At 38.9% G+C, this 25,374-nt stretch overlaps 2 long non-coding RNA genes across 4 annotated transcripts in view; one reads left to right on the forward strand and one right to left on the reverse strand.

Annotated features, from left to right (window-relative positions):
* LOC311583026 overlaps positions 1-832 on the reverse strand; it is a 38,851-nt gene extending 38,019 nt beyond the window's left edge. Inside the window, exon 1 of the long non-coding RNA XR_014774357.1 lies at positions 233-832. This is a non-coding gene — a long non-coding RNA (uncharacterized lncRNA). The remainder of the gene's footprint in view (positions 1-232) is intronic.
* LOC311583024 overlaps positions 1-25,374 on the forward strand; it is a 39,924-nt gene that overhangs the window by 7,654 nt on the left and 6,896 nt on the right. For all 3 annotated transcript variants that reach the window (XR_014774352.1, XR_014774353.1, XR_014774354.1), the window contains one exon: positions 23,279-23,346. This is a non-coding gene — a long non-coding RNA (uncharacterized lncRNA). The remainder of the gene's footprint in view (positions 1-23,278; positions 23,347-25,374) is intronic.

Consider the following 25,374-nt stretch of genomic DNA (forward strand, 5'->3'; position numbering starts at 1 on the left):
ATGCCACCACTTAATTCAGTCTCCCATGGGAAAGTTCATAACATCCATGCAGCAGCTGACTCACATTTTAATACTTGGCACTCTAGAAAAAAAAAGGAGTACCTTATAACTCCGTGAAGTGTGCAGAGAATAAAAATGTTTGATATAAGGCCAGTTGAAGAGCCTCTGATTTATGTCACCATAAATACTTTACCCACATGCATGGTTAAACTGCAACGGACATATCACTCACAGCAAAGAGCGGAGTTACGGAACGAAGAACCAGCAGGCCACCTGTCTTTATTGAAAATGACACACTGGAATGTATCTGCAGTTGTTTGACTTGGGAGCCTGGGCCAAATCGTTTTCCCAGATATCCTCTGTGAGGGATAGAATGTTTGCATGTGTATATTGTTACATCACTCAGGGACTGATAGAACACTTCACTATTGTTAGGAACCTGTCTCATCATTCAAGGAATGTGTCTGGCCGGCCATATGGGGCGCCCCATCACGTTATGGCAGGCTTATTCCAAAATGAAACAACAGGCTCACAGAAGAAGTGTCATTCACTTCACTTCAGGCCCTCCCTGTTTTCTTTGGAATTTTTCATGCAAGAAGTCAACAGACAATTGTTAGCTGATAACCTTGTGTGAGCGGGGAGGCCATGACCTGTAGGGTGCTAGTAATCCAAAGTATGTCACCCAGATGCGGATGCCACAGGTGAACAGAATGCATGCAGTGCCAGTGAGAGACTGAGTCATTAGTGTGCTGATGAACTGGAAAGGAAAACAGTCTGAATTGACTTGGGAGAAGGGCACACCCTTCCGCAGTCTGGGATTATTAACATTAGGTAACAGGTTGAAAGCAGTTGTATTCCTTTTCTGATGTTAATCCAAAGGAAAAATTATCCAAGTGAAAAAAGTTACAATAAAACTTATAATTGGCACATACCACTTATCCAGAGGTTTTGGTCTGTTTTAACTGACTGTTGCTATCTCATTGTCTAATGTCCAAGGAACGTGTTTCTCTGTTGGTTCCCCACAACATGGTACTGTTAATTTTTTCATACAATTGTAGAATGCTAAAAAGAACACCTGCCCTTTACCCTCTAGATGAAGCAGAAAACCCAGCAGGCTCCAGGCACTGTGGAGAGTGGATGGTCACTCAGGAGTTACAGCTCAAGTTCAGTTTTATAGAATTATGCAAAGATGTATCATCATTAATGTATTTAGTAAATTTGCTGAATCATAGCAGTGATGCTAGGTATTTATGTATGCATAAATATATGAACTTTTAAAATCATGATGCAGAATTCTGATTCATTATCTAGTATATTTGATATTTTAAACTATGTAGAATTTTTTTTCTCTCCCAAAGAATATATTTCTTCAGGCACATGAACTTCACAGCAGTTTTTAACACAATAACTGAAGATCACATTAGGCCTGCCTGGTCAAACAGGGTCTCATGCAGCCAGTATGTGACTTGGTCTCTGAGGCTCACTTAACCATGTTTGAAGATTTTAACATTCCTTATGTGACACTGCACTCCATAATGAATGCAAAGTATCACTCTTTTGATTACGATGGCCATTATATAGTAGTTATAACACACATGTACTTATCACTAGGATTTCATTTACACATGGATTGCTGTGGGTTGACGAGCCTGCAGATACTTATGTGGTGCAGCTGTGGGACTCTCTTTGCACTGGAACCTCCCCTTTTTCTTGCCACAAGCTGGCAAGAGTCCTCCCCTTTCATCCTTCTGATAGCCTCACAGCCGCCCATCCTATCTTGTGTGCTTTCCTTATCCAGAAAGAAGGAAGACAGAAACTTGTGAAGTCTTGCCAGGATGACCTTTTATTTACCTACCATTGATAGAATCACACAGACTGCTTTTGTTTTAAGGGCTTTACTGCTAAATCCTCTGGGAGAAAATATTGCAGAGATAAAAATAACAACCGTGGGAAAGCAAGGAAGGTTATAAACACTTGGAAAGGCCTTCCAGGCTCATTCCCTTGCCAGTGGCTCTTGACCCCTTTCTGCAGATGGGCATAAGAAACATCTCTTTGAATTCTGCCCTGTGACTTTGTGTCTAAGAAGGAGGCTAACCCACATGCCGTGTCTCCTCTGCCCTGCCTGTGGAATGGGTGTTGAGCATTTCTTTCCCACCTGGGTCTCCTGCTTTGCCTCTGGAAAAATTTGGGCAGATGCAACTATGTAGGTCTCCCCTTAATCCAGAGTCTGGTCACACAGAATATGTTCTCACTACCTGTTACACTCTGCTGCCTAAGGTTCTGGGGTACTCTATCACATAATGCACACCACTTCTTCTAAACTTCAAAAATGCTTCACGGTGTTTGATGTTGAACTCACAATCTCTTCTGCTTTTACCTGCTCTCATATGTTCTTGGATCTGTCTACTTAATCTTTTATTTTTAAAAAGTTTTACTTGCAGTGTGACAATGAATGTAGATGATACACGTTTGGTATAAGGTTCGGCTCCTCTGTTTAATAATCACGTTTTTATTAGCTAAGACCCAGGGCTCTTTTAGACAGTAGGGACATTTTCCCTGTCCCCTGTCAGCGTTCAATGCCAGTAAGTACAGATAGACCATGAGCAAAGAAATGAAGCTCATGCAGACCTAAGTGGTGACAAGTGCCACAGAGAGCGTGAGGCACAGGTTTGTAGACTCATGCCAATAGTTTTAATGGGGTGACCCAAAGAACTTAATAGAAAGGTGTTATTTAAGTAAAGACTTTAGACAGCAACGAAGAACATCATATAGATATATATTGCCTTGAGAGAAGGAGCTCAAGCTAATGGGATCCGCCACTTAGTTTCTCCTAGATAGAAATTAAGACCCAGTACAAAATCTCTAGGGTGGAAACATTCCTGGAATATTGTGTGAAATGTAGGAGGGTAAGGTCATAACCAGAGCTTGTTAGAAGGAAAAGGGGTAAATAACAAAGAACTAGAGAAATTTTAACACACACAAACACACACACAGAGATAGAGATAGAGATAGAGATAGAGAGAGAGAGAGAGAGAGAGAGAGAGAGAGAGAGAGAGAGAGAGAGAGAGAGAGAGAGAAGAGCAGAGGAGAGGAGAGGAGAGGCGAGGAGAGAGGACAGAGGACAGAGGAGAGAGAGGAGAGAGAGAGAGGTTTGTGTTCTTCCTAAACTGATCAGTGCTTTGGGGGGCATTTTGACCAAAGCAGACATACTGCAATGCCTTTAAAGCTATCTTTGAAGACATAAGTCCAGGCATTTCTTTTTATTCAGGCACTTATTATAAAAAAAAAAAGTACCTGTCAGCCATCCTGCAAAGTTATAAAACTGCTCCAGTATTAAGCTTATTCCTAAGTTTATTCTTGTCAGTGACATAAGAAATCTAACAAAAATCAATCCAAAAGGCCGAGAGCTAGAACTAGCTTTATTTCTATCTCTTCACTTTGGTATCTTGAAGATTGATTTCTTACTAAGGGTAGGTGTCCTGGGGGTGGCACTGTGTATCATGGTAGGTGTAAGGACTTTGAATTCCCCAATATTCAGTAGGAGTCATTCCCCCAGAAACCTCTGCACAAAGGATGCTGGCCAGAGGATTGCCATATGATAGAATTCAGAGGACAATGCCTGTTTTTGAAGAGAAAAGACTAACCAAAGGGTAGGATTTACTTCGTAAAGTCAGTTTAATGTAATCCCTTATTGAGAAAGATGACACCAAGTAACGAGTCCTGCAATATGGGTAATCTGTGTTTGTATTCTTAAAGCTTTTCACTGTGCCTTGGTATATAGTGTGTTAATTAACCCCCTGCTGTTTAACTTAAATGAAAAATATTTAGTGACTGGAAAATATTTCTGATGAAGAATCTACGTAAAAGTTGGTTGTATTGAGACTTGTGTGCTTTATAGAAAATTTTATGTTTCAAAAGCTTCACCCTGATTTCACCTTTACAGATCTCAGAAGAGTAATTTGGGGATATCATGAAAATGTTCTGGCATAGAGTGAAATTATTTTGAGAAATCAGACAAATATCAGATCCAGAAAATGCGGTATAGTTCACACAGATACTTCTGTGTCTGTGTCAGAGGAGGGAGCAGGGGCAAGAGATAGATAGATAGATAGATGATAGATAGATAGATAGAGATAGATAGATAGATAGATAGATAGATAGACAGACAGATAGGAGGGAGATATGAGGGCAGAAAAAGTTTACCAATTTTTAGTGTCCTCTTCTCTTCCCTTGAGCTACAAGTTAACCTTTGTTTTCAATTAAATTCCTCATGTTTGAAGGTTGTCTGCACACAGGGGAGACAGCAAGTGCTTAGACACATGGTCAGGCACTTTCCTGGGAAGCTTTCCTATGTATTCAATTCTCATGAGGCATTGAGAAATCACCTTAAGAATCCATGTACTGAGTCTGGGGAGATGAGTCAGTGGTGCTGCACCTCCAGGGGATGGAGGTTTTGGTTCCCAGCACCAGGTGCTTCTCACCCACCAGTAACTTCAGCTCCAAGGGATCTGCTGCCTTCTTTTGGTCTTTGCAAGCACCAAACACATGACATCAACCAAACAAAAACATATACACATAAATACCTTTTAAAAATTAAATCTTTAAGATTCCACATACTGGATTTAGGCTATCTAGAATCATATCCTGGCTCCTTTCCTTAGTTTTGTGATTATAGGCTGGTACTAATTTCTTTACACCTTGGTTTTCTTACCCATAAAACAGAGAGAAGTTGGCTACTATAATGTAAGTAATGATGGAGTTCAAATAATGGAAGAACTCAAGAACATGGCAGGAGCATGCTAATCATTCTGTTAATATGTTCTGTGGTAGGGCTACCAAATTACTGAGCAATGTCTGCAGTCATAATGGGGCCATGGATTTTTTTTTTCTCATGAGGAACACTAAAACTTGTAGCCATGCTTTGGGCTATTTTATTGGGTTCTTTTACTTCTACCTCCCTACACCACCCCTATTGTCCCTTCCAACTTCTCAACACGAGGTAGGAGAAAAAGAAAGAGAACAAAAGATGGGTGTAGATCTCTTTAGACTACTTCCTGCTGGTTAGAGGCATAGGGTTTTGGGGGGCAACTCCAATTTTCATCGTCAGGATATCTCCAACCAGCAACCAGCAATCCAACATATAGCAAAAGCAATTAGCAACCACAAAAACCCACAGCAAGGGCACCATCAGGGGCAGCAGCAGCTGCAGCTTCTCTAGAGGCTCCGGCACTTTTTATACCCTCTCAAGAGTCCCCAGAATTCCATTCATCTCACAAAATCATGCCCCTTTTAGAGCATGAGAAAAATCATAGTTAGCTACTGTGGACAGTGTGATGCAGCCCCATATTCCACACCTGGGCCTAAAGCAAAAACATATTCCCAGCATAACTGGGTTTCTAAAGACAAAAATTCTCACTACAAAGACTCCAATCTGTGAGACTTTCCTATGGGCCTTGAGTTGGAATGCCACAAAACTGGATAGAAATATGACATATTTGGAGAGGTGAAGACAAGAATCATCCTAGAGTTTACTGCCCAGCCCATCTAGCTGAATCAGGGATCTCTGTTCAGTGAGAGACTCTGTCTCACAAACAATAATATTGACAGTCATTGAGAAAGTCACCCAGTTTCAGTAACATATATTCATGCACATATACACTATATACATGCATATAAAAACACAAACAAAATATAAACATATTTGTGCTGGACTTCATAATGGGCTGTTTTGAACTTTGACCCTCCCAAACTACCTTTTAACGTATTTAAGTTTGACAGTTACATACATGGAACCTCTGAGTTCTTCCATCCTCCTATTCTTCCATATCACTCTCACCGAGAGTCCAGCAGCAAATCCCAGCACTTGTGCCAATCCCTCGCTGGGTGGAGTCTCTCAGAGGACATCTGTGTTGGGCTAATATCCATGTATAAGTGAGTATATACCATACATATCTTTCTGGGTCTGGGTTAACTCGCACAGGATGATCATTTCTAGTTCCACCCATTTGCCTATACATTTCAAGATTTCCTTGTTTTAGATAGCATAATATTCCGTTGTGTAAATGTGCTACTCTTTATCCATTCTTTGAGGGACATCTAGGTTGTTTCCAGTTTCTGGCTATTATAAATAAATAAGGCTGCTATGAACATAGATGAGCAAATGTCCTTGTTGTGTGGTGGAGCATCTTTCAGATATATGCCCAGGAGTGGTATAGCTGGCTCTTGAGGTAGCACTAATCTAAATTTTCTGGGAGGAAAAGCACCAGATTCATTTCCAAATGCTTTTGCTATTATTCTTTTGTGATACATTAAACTATAACTCAAAACTGTGTTTAAAAATACAGTGATACTGAACTTACATACTACCAGAATTCATTTTGAATCATTTCAAGGGATGAAATAATTTTTCTCTGTTAAAAGAGATTTTATTTTATTTTAATGATGTGTAGATGTGCCTGTGTCTATGTGTAGGCATGTGCACTCAGTGTAGGGGCTCTTAGAAGTCAAAAGAGATTGTGGGATTCACTGAAGCTACAGTTACAGGAGGGTGTAGGTTGCCTCAAGTGGGTGCTGGGAACTGAGCATCATCCTCCATACGAGCAGTGGACTCGCTTAACCACGGAAACATCCTTCCAGCTCATGTGCTCAAGGAGATGGCATATGAAGAACTGTGAGACGTAAGCCAGCATGAATAGCTGAGGTAGTTACACAGGCCTGTTAAACCAGTTATTAGGAAAGCTGAGGCAGGAGGATGATGTGAGAGTTCAAGGCTACCCTGGGTAGCATAGTGAGAACCTCTGCTAAAATAAGAAATAAGAAAAAGAACGGGCTACAGCTCAGAAGTAGATTTGTTGCCTAGAACACTGGAGGTCATGGATTCCATCCCCAGTACTGCAAAATAACAAAACAAAACCATGAAAAATGATGTTGTATTTTAAACTGAAACATTTCTCAGATATTATAAAATGTATTATTAATGGTATAGAGAACATACACACTCACACATATAGACACTGTACATCATTGAAGCAGCAAACACTTTACAAATAAGACAATCCCTTTTCCTAATTCAACTGGTTCAATTTCCTAGGCCTTTTCCAAATAAATCAGTTATGTTAATGTGTCTCTTCTATTGTCCAGAAAGAATTTTGGGATGGATTGAATCTTTTTACAAGTCCCAACACATAAAAGATTATTCTTTTCATTAAAGAACTTTGTGTTTTAACTAGAAGTAAAGTTTTCCCTCCCTTCTTCCCTCCACTTTTCTCCTCCTCCTTCCTCTCTCTCTTTCTCTCATGATTTGTGTGATTTATGAGTTTTCCAAAGAACATTTAATAACACAGCTCAGACTGAGAACTAATTACCTCTTGCAGAGAATGTTTAGTCTCTGAGTTTTTACTTTCAAATGTTTTAGAAGGAAAGTTTACAGAGATGTCTAAGGATGTTTCTCATGTGTGTGGTTGTCAGAGAAGCCTGTCAATTGGTAGGATCTAGAACATTCTGTAGTAAATAATACAAAAGGAGAACCACAGGTTAGTCTGCTCTCTCACTGTGCTAAGCATGATCAAATTAAACTGCAGATTTTAACCCAAAATATCTGGCAAGGAAGGTCGGTGAGAGGCAGAAAAGCTTGAGAAGAAATAAGAATTTCCACCAAGGGGAAAACCCTTTCCCTTTCTTTTTTTTCTTTGTAAGTAAGACCCATCCAAAGAGGAAAGAAATTTGGAGTAGAATGTGACTATATTGAGCACTGGGAATCAGTGTCAACACTTGGGCATTTTATACATGGGAATATATAGACATACTGTCACTAATAGCTTCTTAAACATGACTCCAATGTGGGATACTTGTTTTTACTTCTTTTTGCTTTGGATATAGCTTAGAGAGAATGTGATTAAACAAATCAAATACAGATCTGGACATGGTTTAAACATGTTTTCTTTTGTCTTCCACGCACATAGATTACAATCATTCTGTTTGCAATCTTGGTCCATGATGCATTTCTTTGGCACTGCTCAAAAGCTGCTTGCTCTTCCTCCTATGTATTTGACTGAGCCTGTGCAAAGGATGACATGTTTAGATAGTCATAATTTCTAGGAACTCAACTTGAGGACACCACCAAGTAGAGGTTGTAAGAAAGAATCACTCTCAAGATGGAGTATCCATCCTGTGCTTCTGGTAGCCATAATCACAGACTTTCAGGCAGCATCTCCACTCTGGTTGGTTGAGTTTTTGGTGAGATGTGGACCTTAAAGCTTGTTTAGCAGAAAAGGTTCCACTGATGAGTCAAAGTTAACCAAGGTGGTTGTCATGGTCATCTTTCTCCCTCTCCTGGTTTTTACTTTTTTCTTTTCTCCCTCCTCCTTTCTCCCTCTTCTCTCTGTGTCTGTGTGTCAGTGTCTGTCTATCTGTCTGTCTGTTTCTCTCTCTCTCTCTCTCTCTCTCTCTCTCTCTCTCTCTCTCTCTCTCTCTCTCTCTCTCTCTCTGACAAGCTCTCATGCATAGTGGACTAGCTTAAGATGAACTTGAACTTTCAATCTTACAGCCAGTATTTCCATGGTACTAAAATACAAGTGTTTACCACAATCCCTGCTTTATGCAGTGCTGAGACCTGATGAGAACTTCCTCTGTGCATGACGGGCAAGTTTTCTACTAACTGAGCCACATCCCGAGCCCCAAGCTTAATTCAGTTCTTACTATGAAGATAATTTAGAAATCATTACTCTCAAACTATTTTTAGCAAATATTTCATCTTCTGCAATCTACCTTCCTGCTAGTTCATATACTCAATTTATTAGGAATATAATTCTAAGGACTTGGGCCACCTAAGTCCTTTCCTCATGGACTTCCATGGAACAGTGAATGTTTTCTGTCACTGACTCATATGAGTGAACTCTTGTCTGTACTGAATCATACAAAGCATAAAATTTGCCTGATATCGAGGGATACCCCGCCCCCATGTTGTTTGTCTGACCACGGAGATGGTGACCAAGCTTTGCAGTTTACGTGATGGCTTCCCTCCTCATTCAGAAATAACTACTGGACACACTGAAGAAAGTCCTGAGAATCTTATCAAGTCATAAAGAAGAGAATTGTTCAAGTCTGTATATTTTAAACATAACTTCATACTGAAACAGTGCTACTTTTATAATTAATTTCTCGAATTCTGGATATTCAACTTCATTCATTCAATTCCATATAGAATAATGAGGATGGTTATATGCTTATGGTTTTCCTTGACCTACTTACCAATACGAAACACAGAACAAATAAGACAGGCAGATACGTTGAGAGCTGAATCAGTATTCAGTGCTTGCAATTCTCCCATCCACTCGATTCCCAGCTCTGTGTCTCTCCTTTGCATTGCTCCAGCTTTATTTATTTACTTAGTTATTTACAACTACTTCATCTTCAGGTTTTCCTTATTCAAGACAAATTGCATTCTAATGTACTTAAGTCACTAGATGTACTTGATAGAGAAGGAATGCCATGTAGGTTCATCTAAGGCAGTGACAGCACAGCCGTCCAATCATTTGTGTAAACGAAGTAACTAAAATGTTTTATTTATGCATAAAAAAGTTCAAGAAGTTGTAAATTTCAGAAGTTAGTCTATTTATCAGAACCAAAAGAGCCTTTTATCCTTTGCAAAACATTTCTCTCTAAACCATCTTGTGGCATTTCATTTGTAATAAAAAAAGAAGGCTGTAAAAAATCCCCACACTTTCCCTATCTGTAATCAGGAATACTGATTAACATAAGTTCAGTTTTCCATTGCAGGGTAACGTTGTGATAAGATAAAGCTTCAATTTCAGGGTTGAAATAATACTACTTAATTCTGCTGTGTGTTTTCACCTTGAATATTTTGTTTTAACCAGAGTAGCTATATACCAAGTAATTAAGATGCTGCAACTCTCTTTGAAGCCCAGAGCATCTAATCACTTAACAAAAAAGGCTTTATCTCCATATGTTAGGTACTGCCAACTGCAGATGTTTTAGAGTAGGCTGATGTGACAGACAGCTGCTGCATCTTCCCAGCAAAGAGTACCAAGTACTCCACCCTGGCTTTGTAAAAGGAAACAAAGTCACATTTCGTCTGGATTTTAGTCCTACATCAGCCTACGATAAAATGAGCTGTATCGATTTTCCTCTGGAAGATAATGCTTGCTAAGCACCAAACACCATTTTCTTTGTAGGAGAAGAGTCATGGGGCTTAGCCATCTCCTTCCAGCCCTATGAGGCTGAATGAGTCTCTGTTTAAACTTTTCTTTCAGGTAGCTTCAAGAGACAAGTTAAAAAGAATAAGCTCTAAACAATCTTTCTTCCAATATAGTATAATACTTACAACAGTTTTATTTGCAAAATGGAGATAGCACAAATAAACAACCAAAGACAGCATCTTTTCAACTGATACCTGAGTGCCATCAAATGATTTCGCACACGTCTCAGAGAAAACTGAGGACTCTTTGGGTAGACCTTGAGAGCCTGACATTATGCCTGAGAGAACTTCCTATCCAAACAGAGCCTGTCACTAAAATAGATATTACACCTAAAATAAAAATATACAGAGGGAGGAAGTCCCCCTCAGTCACAGCCATAGGGGAGGGGAGTAAGGGGAAAATGGGAGGAAGGGAGGAATGGGAGGATACAAGGGAGGGGATAACCATTGAGATGTAATATGAATAAATTAATAAGATAAAATTTCAAAAAAAATTTAAAAAATAAAAATAAATAAATAAAATCAATGTGTACCACACATTTATGAACTTACTATATGATATTTTACCTCTGACAGATGGTTGGTGAGAGTTTGGAGAAATGTTGGCTACCCCAAATCAAATGAGAACCAAACCTTGTGGAAAGAGACCCTTAGTCAAGCTTCTGTTTCTGGCCTAAGCCTGCAGGATGTGTAGTGACAGGGAGAGAATTACAAAGGGTCCAAGGGGCGCAGAGCCAAGGTGTGTGTTGTCAGAGTAGGCATTTAGCACAGTCTTACACATGCCTTTTATAATAACAGGAAAGGTGACAGAGGACAGTATGTCAACCTACATGCTGCTCTGATATAAACAGGATTTAGAAATCGCAAGCACTTGAAAAATTGTGCAATTTATTAGAAATTTTTACATATTAACTATAAGTTTTGAAATCTAAAAAGAATGAAGAAACAGCTTTTTCATAAAAATTCAATCTCCAATTGAAACATTAGGCGCCACCATTTCCAGAATAGATTTATATGTAATGAATAGATTTAATGAATGCAGATATGTATTGACTGAATTCATGAGTGAGTGACTGAATGAATAAGACAAGCAGCTCATGTTCTTGTGAGAATTGCCAACACAACCCAGTCAAATATATACTATTATCCTCAGATGGGAATTCAGAACACTATTGCACTTAATGCTGTGTAGCTGAGCCCTTTTGAAATGATTACTTATAACATACCATGTTTGTTTTGTATGGTGATGGGGGGGTCTCACAGAACCTTGGGAGTGCTATACTGCCTTCTATCAGAAGGACACAGATGATGAAATCAAAGGAATATATATCTGTATATAATTTACTAATTATGTGGTGATGATTTAAGGAATAGTGGTCCATAAATGCACTGCACCCTGTCATTTGGTCTTCATTCAAAGACTGAGTAGAGTTAAGACCTCAAAGACAAAGCTTTTTAAATGAGTCTATAGAGCGGAAAGCAAAAGAGACAATAGTTGGTAGATAGGCTACTGCCATGGAAAATTTTCATTCTTATTATCTCAAGAAAGACAAACTAGGACAAACATAAAAGGACTATGAGGAGCTGATTTGGAATTCCACTTTTGAATCTCCAGTATCTCTGATACTATAAGAAAATAAAATCCAATAATCAGAAGAGTCCTGAGAAAACATTTTCAGTATTAATCAGTGCAAACACTTGAAAACAGTGTGTTTCCGAATCTGTTGGGACTGTTTATTAGTTCCTTAGGACTCATGTGCCTCAAGGCTGGACTCTGTGGCAGGGATATGAGCAGGTGTGGAGTTACCCGGTTTTGTTTCTGCAGGGGTTATTATGGTGACTATCTCTGATTTGACACAAAACAGTTGAACTGCTGTATTTCACAATCAGAAATACTCACCTGACCTTGAACCTAATGGCCATTAAACTGCTGAGAACAGCTAATTGGTCAACTGTTCCATGAAGTCTCAAAGAAAAACCCATTCCAAAGCAAAACAAGAAAAGCAAAGAAGTTCATGTCTGAAGTTTTGTACTGACTGCTGCCCGGGGAGCTTAGAGAATATTCTAGACATTGTGTCATTATGCCAACATATATCAATGTGCTTTCATTCAAGTATGGACATGTGTAGAGCTTACTTCTTTCATTTATTATGTTGAAATTCTCATATGTCTGTCAGCTCACCTAAATGACTCTGATCATAGGCGCCATGGAAATAATTAGATGGCAAGACTGATGAGTTAAGAGTTCACCAAGTTTCATGTCAGTTATTCTTGCGGATCCATTAACCATCAGTTCTCTACTTAGTTTTTTTTCCATTGTGTTAAAAGCCTCCATATTTTTTAATGAATGGCTTATCATCTTCCAGGCACAAGACATCATTATTTCAACTACAAGACAGTAAAACACTTTTGAACAAAAGGAACAGTGGAGACTCCCATGTGATGGATCTGTATTTATTTTTAAAGTAATCAATAGTTGTTTGCAAGTAATTGCATGCCATAATCTTTAAGTAAGACTGAAAAATACACATCTGTGTTAAGAGATAGTCTAATATGCTCAAATTGGGAGACCAATTACAGATCTTCCTGAGGCACCTTGTTTGGTGAATTATCGTTGTGATCCATACAATGGATGGCTTTGTGCAGTATATTTCTTATGAATTTCAAAGGAAGAGTAAACTTCCTTGAACTACTGAACTGATATACTTAGTGAAGTTAAGTACTGCATTTTTTCTATAGAAATCAATGAAGCTAATCACACAAGAACAGTTCAACACATCCCACTCAGCTGTCTTGAAAATACTTGAATGTTATAATTGGTCTGCAGCTAAGCATATTTTGTTCTACACATCTAAGCAAGATGAGAATCCTCCTCAATGCTCTATACACAAGTGTGTAATGAAAGATTCAAATCACAGAGCATTCTTGTCATTAGAGAGATGACTCCTGAAGTGGTTGCATAGGGCTAAAGTTTCTTGTTCCCAACTTCAAAAAAATGAACAACACTGAGCACGACGAACATGCTAATTATTTTCAAGCAAACAATGAATTCAAAATTGGAGACATCTCTCAGGAGGAGAAAAAGACATGCCTTTTTATTGAAAGAGACACTCATCAAGAATAATAACTACCAGTTTCGGAACACATACTGGGTTGAGCCTTTGCACTAAATGTCAAGCCCAGCACGCACCCTGTAAACAATAGTTATCATATGAAGAAATTATTTTTTCTGTTCTGCAGATGAAAAATATGAGGCTGACATCATCTACCTAGTGTATAACCAGTTATTGCTATCTGGTGTCTGTGGGTTTCAATGTAGATGTGAAATACCTACACTAAACTAGGCAAAATTACAATTTGTTATCTTGTTTGTAGAAGGTCATGAGAGGCATATCCTGTCTTTATTGCTGCTTATGGACAACTCATGGTCATGATCATGAAGAGAAAGTAGACATAACTGATTTTAGTAGTACCCAGGTCCTTTTGGCTTGGATTATGGTGGTCTTTCTAACAGGAACAAATCTCAAATACATTTTGTCCTTCTTTTGTTTAGATTCTATAAAGCCATCTATATATGCTACAATAGTATTACTTGTATTTAGGGAACATATCATGAAATATGTTTCTCAAATTGGAAGTTCAACATTCTTCTATGTGACAATATTTGTAATGATATAATAAGGATGAGAATCATGTAACATGACTCTCAAAATATTCCTCTATATTTATGTATATTTTGAGAGAAGGATAAAAGAGGAACAATGTAATACTTTGTATTTGAGATATTTAAAAAATTTAAAAATATTTCATGCATGTGTCTACTGCATTCTAATTACTAATTACCCATACCCTCTCTCATCTTCTTTTCTTCACACTCCTGTTAACCCTTCTTCCTCCCTACAAGCCTTTTCCCCAAATTCGTGTGTGTGTGTGTGTGTGTGCGCGCGCGCGCGCACGCGTGCGTGCGTCGTGTATGTTTGTGTGTTTGTGTGTGTGTCTCACTGATCTTAACCAAGACTATATGTGTGACAAGGGGTTTGGAGCTATCTAGTGGAGCTTGGTGGACTCTCTGTTGGGCACACAACTGAAGACACTGACTATCCCTTTTCCTGAATCTATCCATTATCAATGTTGCAGCATGGAAGAGTAAGGCCCTAGGATCCCATCTCTCACACACGGGAGACTGTATGATCGTTAGCCTTCTACAGGCTCAGTAAACATACCAGCAGCTGCTGTGCACTCACAATTGCAATGGCTGAATTCTACTCAGAAGACAGTATTTTGTAGCCTTTTTCCATATCTTTCATCTCTCATTTTCCTTCATACTCCTGTGATGTTTTATGAGCTTTAGAGGATTACCTTTATAAATGATATAAATGTCCTTTTTAGGGCCAACCATCACTTATCAGAGAACTGAGAAACTTTGCATCTTTGAATTTAACTCTGTTCACTGAAAAGAGGTTTCTCTAAGTCTGAGAGTAACATTTGTTTATTGTATAAATATAAATACTTAATAAGCAGTTCAGTTTGATACTATGTCAATTTAACTAAATCATGTAACTTCTACAGCTATGTGTTTTTGATAGGTTTACAGTACAAAGCATGGACCCCTTTCTTCAGTGCATACTTCAATTTAATGCAGAGTGGGTGGTTGGCCCCATCACATCCATACATTATTGCACATGTGGACAAATCTTTTCTGGTGGGTTGACACTGAAGATTTTAGAGTTCACAGATGGAAAGAAAGTTTGATACCCTTTCCTCTCAGTGGGATGCATAGAACCTTCCAGCACCGGGAAAGGTAGACAACTGGGCAGAAGCTTTCAGCTCAGTTCCAGAAAGATATGTCTGTATCTTGTAACCAAGTGGTCTGATACCTTCTCTTCAGCAATGGCATTATATCTTCTAGTTCTGATGCACAGTCAAGTCTTAGTTTTGTTTTTTTGTGGGTGGGTCTGTGTGGTTTTCCCGACAAACAATTCATATAGAGGTATAATAGCCTTACTTGCCAACTTGACAGTCTAGAATTACTTAGGAAGAGATTCTTAAGTAGGGAATGTGTAGGTTTTGGATTGACTTGGGGGAATGTCTCAGAGAAAGGGGCCTGTCTTAACTGCTTTAATTGAGGTAGGGAGTCTTGCCCATTGTTAGCAGCTCTGCTCCCTAGCTTTAGGTCCTGGGCTCTATACATATTGAGAGGGGCTTTAAAATGGGTAAACATGCTCACACTCATTCTCTCATTCTTGACTGCAAATGTGATATTTAAGTTCCAGCCACCTTCAATTCCCTTCAGTGATGAAATGTAGCCTGGAATTGTGATGTCTGTGTATTTTATCACAGCAGCAAAAATGAAAATATCCCACACTTGGAACTGGAATTTTTGTTTAGTAACCATGGCTTCTAGGAATAGTTTTCTAGACATGTAGTGTATTTCTCATCTTACATATTATTATATTTACAAATTGGTTGCAAGACAGTAAGCTCTCTCTCTTTCTCTCCCTCTGTCCCTCCCCCCCCATCTCTTTCTCATACAATTTTTGGTTAACCTCCTTCCCACAACTGTCTCTTCATGTGCTTTATCCTACTTACATCCCTGATTAGCCCCTCCCCCAAGATCCCATCCGTAGATTTTTTTTTTACTGTGTTCCACTATTTCCTTCCTTTAGGGCACTCATACCCCCAATGGGCCATTTCCACAGCGACTCCAAGTTAAATACGCACATCTAAAGATTCAAAGTTTGAATCCATATGAGAAACACACACACACACACACACACACACACACACACACACACACAGAGAGAGAAAGAGAGAGAGAGAGAGAGAGAGAGAGAGAGAGAGAGAGAGAGAGAGAGAGAGAGAGAGAGAGACAGAGACAGAGACAGAGACAGAGGGACAGAGACAGAGGGAGAGACAGACAGACAGAGAGACTGAGAGAATGAGTGAGAGCAGGTGGTGTTTATTTCTCTGGTTCTAGATAATCTCTCTCAGTATGTTTTCTAAGCTTCATCCATTTTGTCTAAATTTCATAATTTCACTCTTCCTTTCAGCTGAGTAAAATCCTATTCTGTATATGTACCTCATTTAATTATCCATTCATCAGTTGACAGTTTGATCCCATTTCCTAGCCACTGTGCATAGTATAGCAATGATCATAGATGTATATGTATCTTTGTAGGATATAGTTTTCTGGGCACATGCCCATAGTGGTCTATTTGGGTTATATGGCACATATTTTTCTAGTATGTTAAGGAACTTCTAGACTGACTGCCAAGGTGGTTGTATTAACTTACACACCTACCAGCAGGGTATAAGGGTCCCACTACCCTAGATGAATACCACCATTTTTTGTTGTTTGTGTTCTTGATGGTTTTGGATCAGGGTGAGACAGAATCTTGTAGTAGTTTTGAGCTACATTTTCCTGATGGCTAAGGATGTGGAACCCTTTCTTTGGTCCTTTGCAAAGCCATCTCTTTCTTCTTTCAAGAATTCTATCTTCAGCCCCACAGCCCGTTTTTAAATTGGCTTGTTTGTCACCTTTGATTTTGGTTCTCATCTTCTGAATTCTTTGTGTATTTAAGATGTTAAACCCCAGATGTACATCTGACAAAGACTTTCTTCCTTAATCTTATTATCTGGGTGTCCAGAATTATGGGACGTGGAGTCCAAGCAGGCTTTAGAGGAGAATAAGGAAGGGACAGTGTGATGCTTTTGTAGCAAGCACTGTAGGCTCTTTGGTTCCAAATAGCGCAAAGCAATGTTCTAGTTGCAGCTGAAAATACTGGAGGACTTGGAGGCCTCACTATATCAGGGCCCTGTCAGTACCAACTGCTGCTTGTCTACCTAGGAAAGTTGGGGAAAGAAATACCTTGCCTTGCCCTGACCGCAGTAGAAGTTCAGAAGACCACTGTTACAGCGTGTGAAGACTTTCACAAGTCAACCAGCTACCTTTTGGGTACAAGTAATTGCAGGCACAGATGTAAGAAGCCCTGGCCTCCTTGTTCTTGCTAATTCATTTTAATCTTTCAAAGATTTCTATTCTGACTGTCATAGCCTCAGTGTGACATTTCCAGTGCCGCTTCACCAAAATTCAGATTAAGTCACTTTTTCCCAAAGTATGTATGGCCTCTTCTCTTGTGCTGAAGCCTGTATATTCACTCAATTACCAGCTCAACCATTTCAAATTCCATTTAAAACAGAAATATGGATAAAGAAATTAAACACATCATGCCATTAAGTCTCATCCAATAATCACCACAAACTATTCAAGAGTCACTTCTGGTTTTCTCAAGGCAATATTCCACAAATGGTATTAACAATGGAAGCTATAAAAAATTGTTGCAAGTCTTTGAACATTTCAAAGAACCTTCTCAATAAGTTCTTTTGTTCAATCCATTACAATATGGCCCCTCCCCTATCCTTGAGTTCAGTCCTACCTATCCTGTGTGCTTGCACAGGATGTCTCTGCTTCCCTGCGGCTTTACTTGGTTTCTCCAAATGGAGGCAGTTTCTCTTCTTCTGATTATGCATAACATTTTATTTCCAAATATAATAGTGTTTCCTATGTGTTCAGTGAGTTATGCCATTGTCTTGCAGTTCATTTGCAAGATTCATAAGGGGAGAGATTACAGTCTACAGCAGAGTAGAAATTTTTAATGAATATTTTAAAATTAATGCTCGCTATTTAACAATTCTTCATTAAAACTGAAACAAAGATTAATCAGATTGAAAAAATTCCAACTAATATGTAAAATACTTAAGATTCATAATCTCCCAAGAATGTTTGCATTTCATAGAAGAGATGCTGAAGACACCTGCCTCTAAGCTTTGAACCTTGCACTCCCTCTAACTCTCACTCTTTTCCTTTGTCCATCACTCCTTCCCTCCTTTCCATCTTTCCCTCCACCTCTTTTTTTCCCACTGGTCCTTTTTAATTTTTTTAAATTAATGACAGTGTCTTGCTGTAATAACTAGGTAGCCTTGAGATTTAGATTCTATTCTTGTGCCTTAGCCTCCCAAGTGATGGGACTTGAGGCATGTACCACCTTGTATGTATGTATGTATGTATGTATGTATGTATGTATGCATGCATGTATATATATATGTATTAAAGTTTATTTATTTATTTGTGCATATGTAGAGGTCAGAAGATAGCTTAAAGGAGTCAGCTTTCTCAGAGGTCAAACTCAGGTCATCAGATTCGGCAGCAAGAGCTTTTATTCTCAGGCCTGTCTCCTCACCCCTGGTTTGTTTCTTCTGTTAGTACTATGGGTACTTAATTTTGCTGGGAGAAATCTTTGTTCTTTGATTACATATTTTGGCTTGAAGCTCATTCATATTGGTTGGAATCTAGGGCTAGAGCACAATGCAGAAACTGGGGCAACATAGCTTTGCAAGCTCTGATGGCCACGATGACAAGGGTAGTGCTGAGTGTATGCGCTGCCCACAGCTAACAGACTAACTGAGGCAATGCACCCTGCTGAAGCCGTTACAACAACACATTGGAGGATGAGAATCTGGGCTACTCTTGCCATGTCCCAGCTAACTTTTGAATTTGAATTTTGACAGCAAGTACTGAAGCAGAGTTAGACCAGAACCCATCCTAATGGCTTGCACTTAAGATAGATTTCTCAGCAGTGTTAAGCAATGGATCGTCTGCTTAGCTCAGTATAACTGAAACTGCACAAGTGACCAGGATCAGCTACACAAAATTGAAAGCACAAGATGCAGAAGCAGAAAAGGCTAAAGGAGTGAGTTAAATACTATCTCAAACAAAGAAGATTGAAAATCCTGAAGTTCTGTGTCTCCAGATTAGTCTTCTAGAACATTAGAGAGTTGTCCTGTCCCGGAAGCTACACCTGCAGGCTACAGTGACTTACTAATGGCGGAGCAAGCAGAATTGTCATTTCAAGTCCATGACAAAATACTGGAAATATTGCAAAAGGAATTTTCGTTTGGTGTCCTCAAAGTTGGAGCCTGCATGCTGCCCTCAGGGGCTTCCTCATACCACAGAGCTGGAAGTGACAGGAAAGGATGCTGAGGGAGAGAATTTTGACTTCTTTATCCCTTTTCAGTTTAACCATGCTGATAATCATGAACAGGCTTCCCAGCCTCTCTTCCCCTCTGCCATTCAGTGCCTCCAGTTGGAGCAAATGTTTGTTTGTTTGTTTTTTTGTTGTTTTTTTTCCCACTAAGAAACCAAAGCACAGGAAATCTAGAGTCACATATATTTGTTTTGGTTTATTTTGTTTCTTTGAGGAAAGTTCTCACTAGACATCCCAGGCTGGCTTTTAAATTTGCTATGTAGATGAGGCTAGCCTGGTATTCACAGAGAGCTATCTGTAGTGGCTGCTTGAGTACTGGGATTAAAAGCACATGCCCCCAAGCCCAGCTTAACAGTGTCTAGTTTTAACTTTGCAGTAATTAATGTAGAGATGTATGTTCTGAAAGGAAGTGAGGACAGACACAGAGTGGTAATTTACTCCAGAGAGTTTCAGAAGCATTTTATTCTCTTGAAATCTAAAGATTCTTGATGGATGGAGACGGCTGGAGTTATTATGGTGTGTTTCTAGGTGACTGAATCTCACGTAGTATAACCTAATGCAAACATTCTGCAAAGTGAAAGGAAAATTCAGGAATTATCTGAGGTCAGCTTCCTAAAATACAGTATAACTGCATACCATAAGCCCTTTTATAAATATTTGAGATTTTATTCAATCAATAAGGACTCTCCTGCTGCTTTCAATAAAATTCCATTTTCTTTTAGTTGTAAAAATCACACTCTTTCTAAGCTCTTGAATTTTTCACCAAGTATCATGAGGAATAAAGGTGACATGCAGGTTAAACAATCATTTTTAAGAGTGCTGATTGGTCTACATTATCTGTGTCTTGTCTTCCAGTTTTCAGCATAACAGTGCTAACCATGAATCAAGGTTAGATCTTTTCCTATGGCTGTTTTGAAATTTTAGTTTCATTAGCTTGAGAATATATTATAATTAAAAAGATAAGTGCAATAACATTTGTTTAATTTTTCTTCAGTTTCCACATGCATCTTGGTGGCCTATTTATACCTTTAATCCCAGCTTTCAGCAGATATATGTAAGGCTATATGAGTTTCGAAGAACTGTGTCTATGAGGCAGGTGCACTGCCTAAAATGCCTGGTCTACATAGCAAGTTTTGGGCACTAGCCCAAAAGGCATGTCCCACGAAAGTTTTACTTACCAGGAGATTGGGATAGATGTGAGGACATCCTACTGAGACTCTAGGTAAGAGAAATATAGGAGATGAAGAAATAGAAGGACCCAGAGGGTCCTAGAAACCTACAAGAAGAACATCATGATGGCTTGATCAGGGCCCAGAGGGTCTGCTAACCAAGGACAATACAAGTAGTAAACATTGAACCCCTACTCTGATCTAGCCAGCTGACAGGACATTCTCCACAGTTATGAAGAGAGTGGGGACTGACTCTGACATAAACTCTGGTGCCCCATATTTGACCATCTCCCTTTGGTGGGGAGGCCTGATGGCACTCAAAGACAAAGTAAAGCAGGCTTCCAAGATGAGACTTGATAGCCTATGACCATATAGTGGGGGAGAAGGTCCCCCTCTGTCATAGACTGAGGGGAGGGGAATAGGGTGAAAGTGGGAGGGAGGGAGGAATTGGAGTATACAAATGATGGGATAAAATTTAGTTGTAATCTGAATAAATTAATTAAATAAAAAAAGGCGTACTGGGACTCCATTGAGATCCTGTCTAAAACAAACAAACGAACAAACAAACAAAAACTAACTAAAATAACAGCAAGGTGAAGAATGATAAGATGTCTAGTAGTAATCTTTGCCCTCTTAGTGCACACTCACACCTGCGCCTGCACACATGTGCATTCACACTAACAAGTATACACACAAAAGAGAATGATTGTTTACAATACTGTTCAGGACCAAACCTTCTTATAGAATGCACATATCATGAAGGATACATGCTATTAAATCTGGGGCAAATTGTCATTAGTGTAACAATGCCACTTACAGCATCTGAGAAGTGAATTAACTAGATATGTGGAAAGTCTTGAGAAAGTCTAGAACTACAATATTTGATCTGTACTTCTTGAAATTCCACAGATGTAGGATAATGCCTTGTTGAGACAAATCAGTCAGCCACCCAATGAAAATTTGATAATTATATAGGCTCTACATTTACAAATACTTAATCATTATGCTAAAACTTCTAGGTCCAAGGAAAAAATATATAATTTGTAAGTGGGACATATCTGTATTTGCCAAATTTTTCAACTCAAGGGCCATGTTTAAAAAAGAAGCACAGTTTAGTTGAATGTAACGAATAATGAGTCATAATGTGTCATTTATGGCCAACTCACACTTTTACTTCTAAAAACATGCAGCATGACTATAATATAAAAATCTTATATGAAAATCAAAATTGCCAAATAAAAGTTGATACCCCACAATGGATTCTTAGTGAAACTGGAGAACTGTAATTTATATAGTGAAGAGGTACTTGTCCCCATAATCTCTCTGAAAATACATTTTAATATCATGGCAATTTGTTTAGTTTCTTATTCTCGTGTTTTATACCATTCTAATGTTATCAAATTAAAAAAAATTCTGTTACTTGTAGTAATACATGATTAGTAAGCCGACTGAGTCTGACATGACACTTCAATTCAAAAGTTCTCTCTTGCTGTTGAACGCTTTCTTTAATAAAGTGGGCAGACAAACATTTTATTCATTTAGAGGCCTCTCTTCAGAGGAATGTGAAATAGGAAGAGCCACGAAACATGCATAGATATGAAACTCACACTAGATATAGAGCATGCTAGGACCCATGAAAATACAATCTGTGAGCCGGAGTGTATCTGGAGAGTCTGAAGACTCTAATAAGGTCCCACTGAGAAATGGTCTGTGAGCTTTTCCTCCCTGAGGCATTCTTTCAGAATGGGAAGAGTTGGGATGCAGGCTCTGCTCAGCTTGTTTCCTAAGTACATGCAAATGGTACTATTTCACTTTTCATAATCAGTTTGTTTAATGCTGATCTTCATCTATGCACCCAACATTGACTGAGATACACAAACTCCATGCAATGCATTTTAATTCATACTGTAGCATAAACGCAATAAAGTTAGATAAGATGACTATAGTTTTGGTTATGAGCCTTTGATGACTAAGCTGTCTCTCCAGTCTGATTCCTATAGTTTTGAAGGTCCTGTGAAAAGCCTCGTTTTTCCACACTTGAATTCTAAGCCATTTGCAAAATAAGACCAAAGGGATAGAAAAATGGTAATCAAACTATCCAATTTATTATTTGATACCACTCTTAGCTGTTGGTATGAATTATTTCTGAAGAGAAATCAGCATCTTGATATTGAAGACAAAGTCTTCTACCACAGGGCACTATTTGACCATCACAATAATACTCTCATATGTCTGTGATTTATAATCAAGTGAGACCTTATTATTCTATAGATTTGATACATGCTAGCAAAAATGTTTTAAAAGAACACATATTCTTTGGGTAGTTCCACATTTGAAAAAAATAAAAAGACAAGAGGCTTAGCCTGGCAGAACCATTTCATTCCAAACTCTTCAACCTGATTAAAAAGTAAAACATAAGAAGGAACCAATGCTTAGAGTCCAGGAATCTGGGTGAAGTGGGTTCGCCAGTTAGCTTCATCTATCAACCTGTCAACCCACTCTTATAACTGGGAACACCAGCTGAAGAATTGCCACTAGCCTGTGGTCATGTCTGTCAAGGATTTTTCTTGATTGATGTAGGAGGTCCAACCCACAACAGACAGTGTCATTTCTAGGCAGGTATCTTAGACTATGTAAGAAAGCAGGCAGTGGTGGCTAACTGCTTTAGTCCCAGCACTTGGAAGGTAGAAGCAAGCAGTCTTCTGTGAATTCAAAGCCATTCTGGTCTACAGACTGAATTCCAGGATAGCCAAGCTTACACAGAGGAATCTTGTCTCAAAATACAAACAAAACAGACGTCAGCTGAATATGAGCCTGGGAGCAAGCTAACATGCATCTTTCCTTTACAGTTTCTGTTTCTGTCCCTGCTTGGCTTCCTGCCCTGACTTTGCTCAGCGATGAACTGTGATCATGATGTGTAAGTCAAATCAACCCTTTCCTCCCCAAGTTTGTTTTGGTCAAAGTGTTTTATCACAGCACAGAAATCAAACTAGGGCAAGTCAATCTGCTTTACAAGGAAGGAAATATCACTGGGCATAAATGTTCCCTTATTTTGGGGTGTGTGGTCATGTGCATACATAAGTAGATACATTTGTATGTGTGTGCACATGCATGTGGTAGACAGATGTCAATGTCAGGTGATTTCCACTATCACTCTCCACCTTAGAGTGGAGAGCCAGGGCTTCTCATTGGACCCTGAGCATACATAGCCAGCTAGACTGCACGACCGACAAGCTCAAAGGATCAGTCCCATCTCTACCTCCTTAGTGCTGGGAACAGTTTTGCACCTGTTGTGCTGAATTTTGTGTAGGTACTTTTGACCAAACTCAGGTCTACATGCTTATGTGGCAAACACATTACATATCCTCTCATGTCCAAAACAGTGTTTCTTTCCAGTGAAAAAGAAAACCTATACTTTTATATTTAAAAAATCCTCATAATCATTTAATATTGAACCAGTTAAGTTTTAAATATCTCTATTTTTGTGTTGAACTCACTAAAAATAAACATAATTAAAAACTCAATTAATAAATTTCAATTGAATGCTAACTAAGTGCTAGGCACTGGTGATACAAAATAAAATTTGTGATTTTGGCCTTTAAGATTTGCCTAAACCCAGGGTACAGGCAGATTTCAACAAAACTAGTGGTGTATGTTAAAGGTTAGAACTCACATACATATATCCTGCAATTGAGCTTCTGAGGGTAATCACTGTGTCTGAGAGCAGCATCTTGATGAGCACCAAAGGCTAGTAGAAATTAACGAATTTGATGAGTTAGAGAAAGATATACCTGGTATCCAGAGAGAAAACGCCCATGAGTCTCTGTTGGAGAGAAAGGGCAGCTGGGAGTCGAAATTAATACAATGACAATAACCCTAAACTAAATCCGAGTTTGGGCCAAATGGTACACAGTGTTTTGTGCGGCTAATTCCATTTCTTTCTATAACAACTCTGACGATAGTTACTCAGTCATCTCCATTTCACTGAAGAGGGATGTGAGGCTTGGATGAGGTGAGCGATGAGCACAGCAGCCAGCACAGGTAGTTTCCTACCAGTACTGGCTCTAACTTTGCCAGTTTGCCTCTGGACTGGGAAGTGATAATGATTGACAGCATATCTGGAGGCAATGCCCACGGGGGTTCTGATCCAACGTGACTTCTAGCTTATAAGCACACTTTGTAGTTTGTTCTGTGACTGACATTGGACATACCTGGTTTGTGATGGGAAAAAATCATTACAGTGAACATGGCAAAAACTTAGCCAAATGGGCCAAATCCCCAACCCAGCAGTGTTTGTTTTTATTGCCTTTATCTATGCCAAAGATCGAGGAGCATGGAGGAAGTAAGGTGGATGGGGTTAGTAGGAATGGCTGAAGGTTTGCAGTTTCAGACACACTGGTCACAGCACCTCACTGGTGTACTGTTTGAACAGACATGAAAGAGATTGGAGATTGAGCCATGTGTAGGCAGTGGGGGCGTCAGAGAGGAGACACAGAGGTTACAAGAAATGGTTCTGTAAGTCTATGAGGAAGACATGTTAACGATTGATTCCATCACAGCATAGAAGCAATGGAATGTGGGTCATAAACCAAGCCTAGGGTTACCTTGGTTTGCAAAACCATTCTTCTCATCCATATTTTTAAAGTTTGGAAAAGTAATTTCTGCTCTATTACTTATCTACAGATTATAAATAATACAATATTTGTATGATGTGGAGCAGCATCCAGTGCACTGGAAGTTCATAGCAAATGCTAGCTCTCGTGGAGAAAATCTTTATAAGTAATATTCAAAAGTATTTTATTGTGTTCAAAATACATTCTTAATCACCCCTATGTTATTTTAACATTTTGGTATGGGAAGTAAGTATGAATCCCACTTTAATAATGAGGAAATGAATTAGGACTCTTCTTCAACGGTGTGTTCTTTTTATTAAGGCTGGTATGAA

Source organism: Acomys minous (genome assembly GCF_964271855.1).
Source record: "Acomys minous genome assembly, chromosome: 14".
Classification (NCBI taxonomy): domain Eukaryota; kingdom Metazoa; phylum Chordata; class Mammalia; order Rodentia; family Muridae; genus Acomys; species Acomys minous.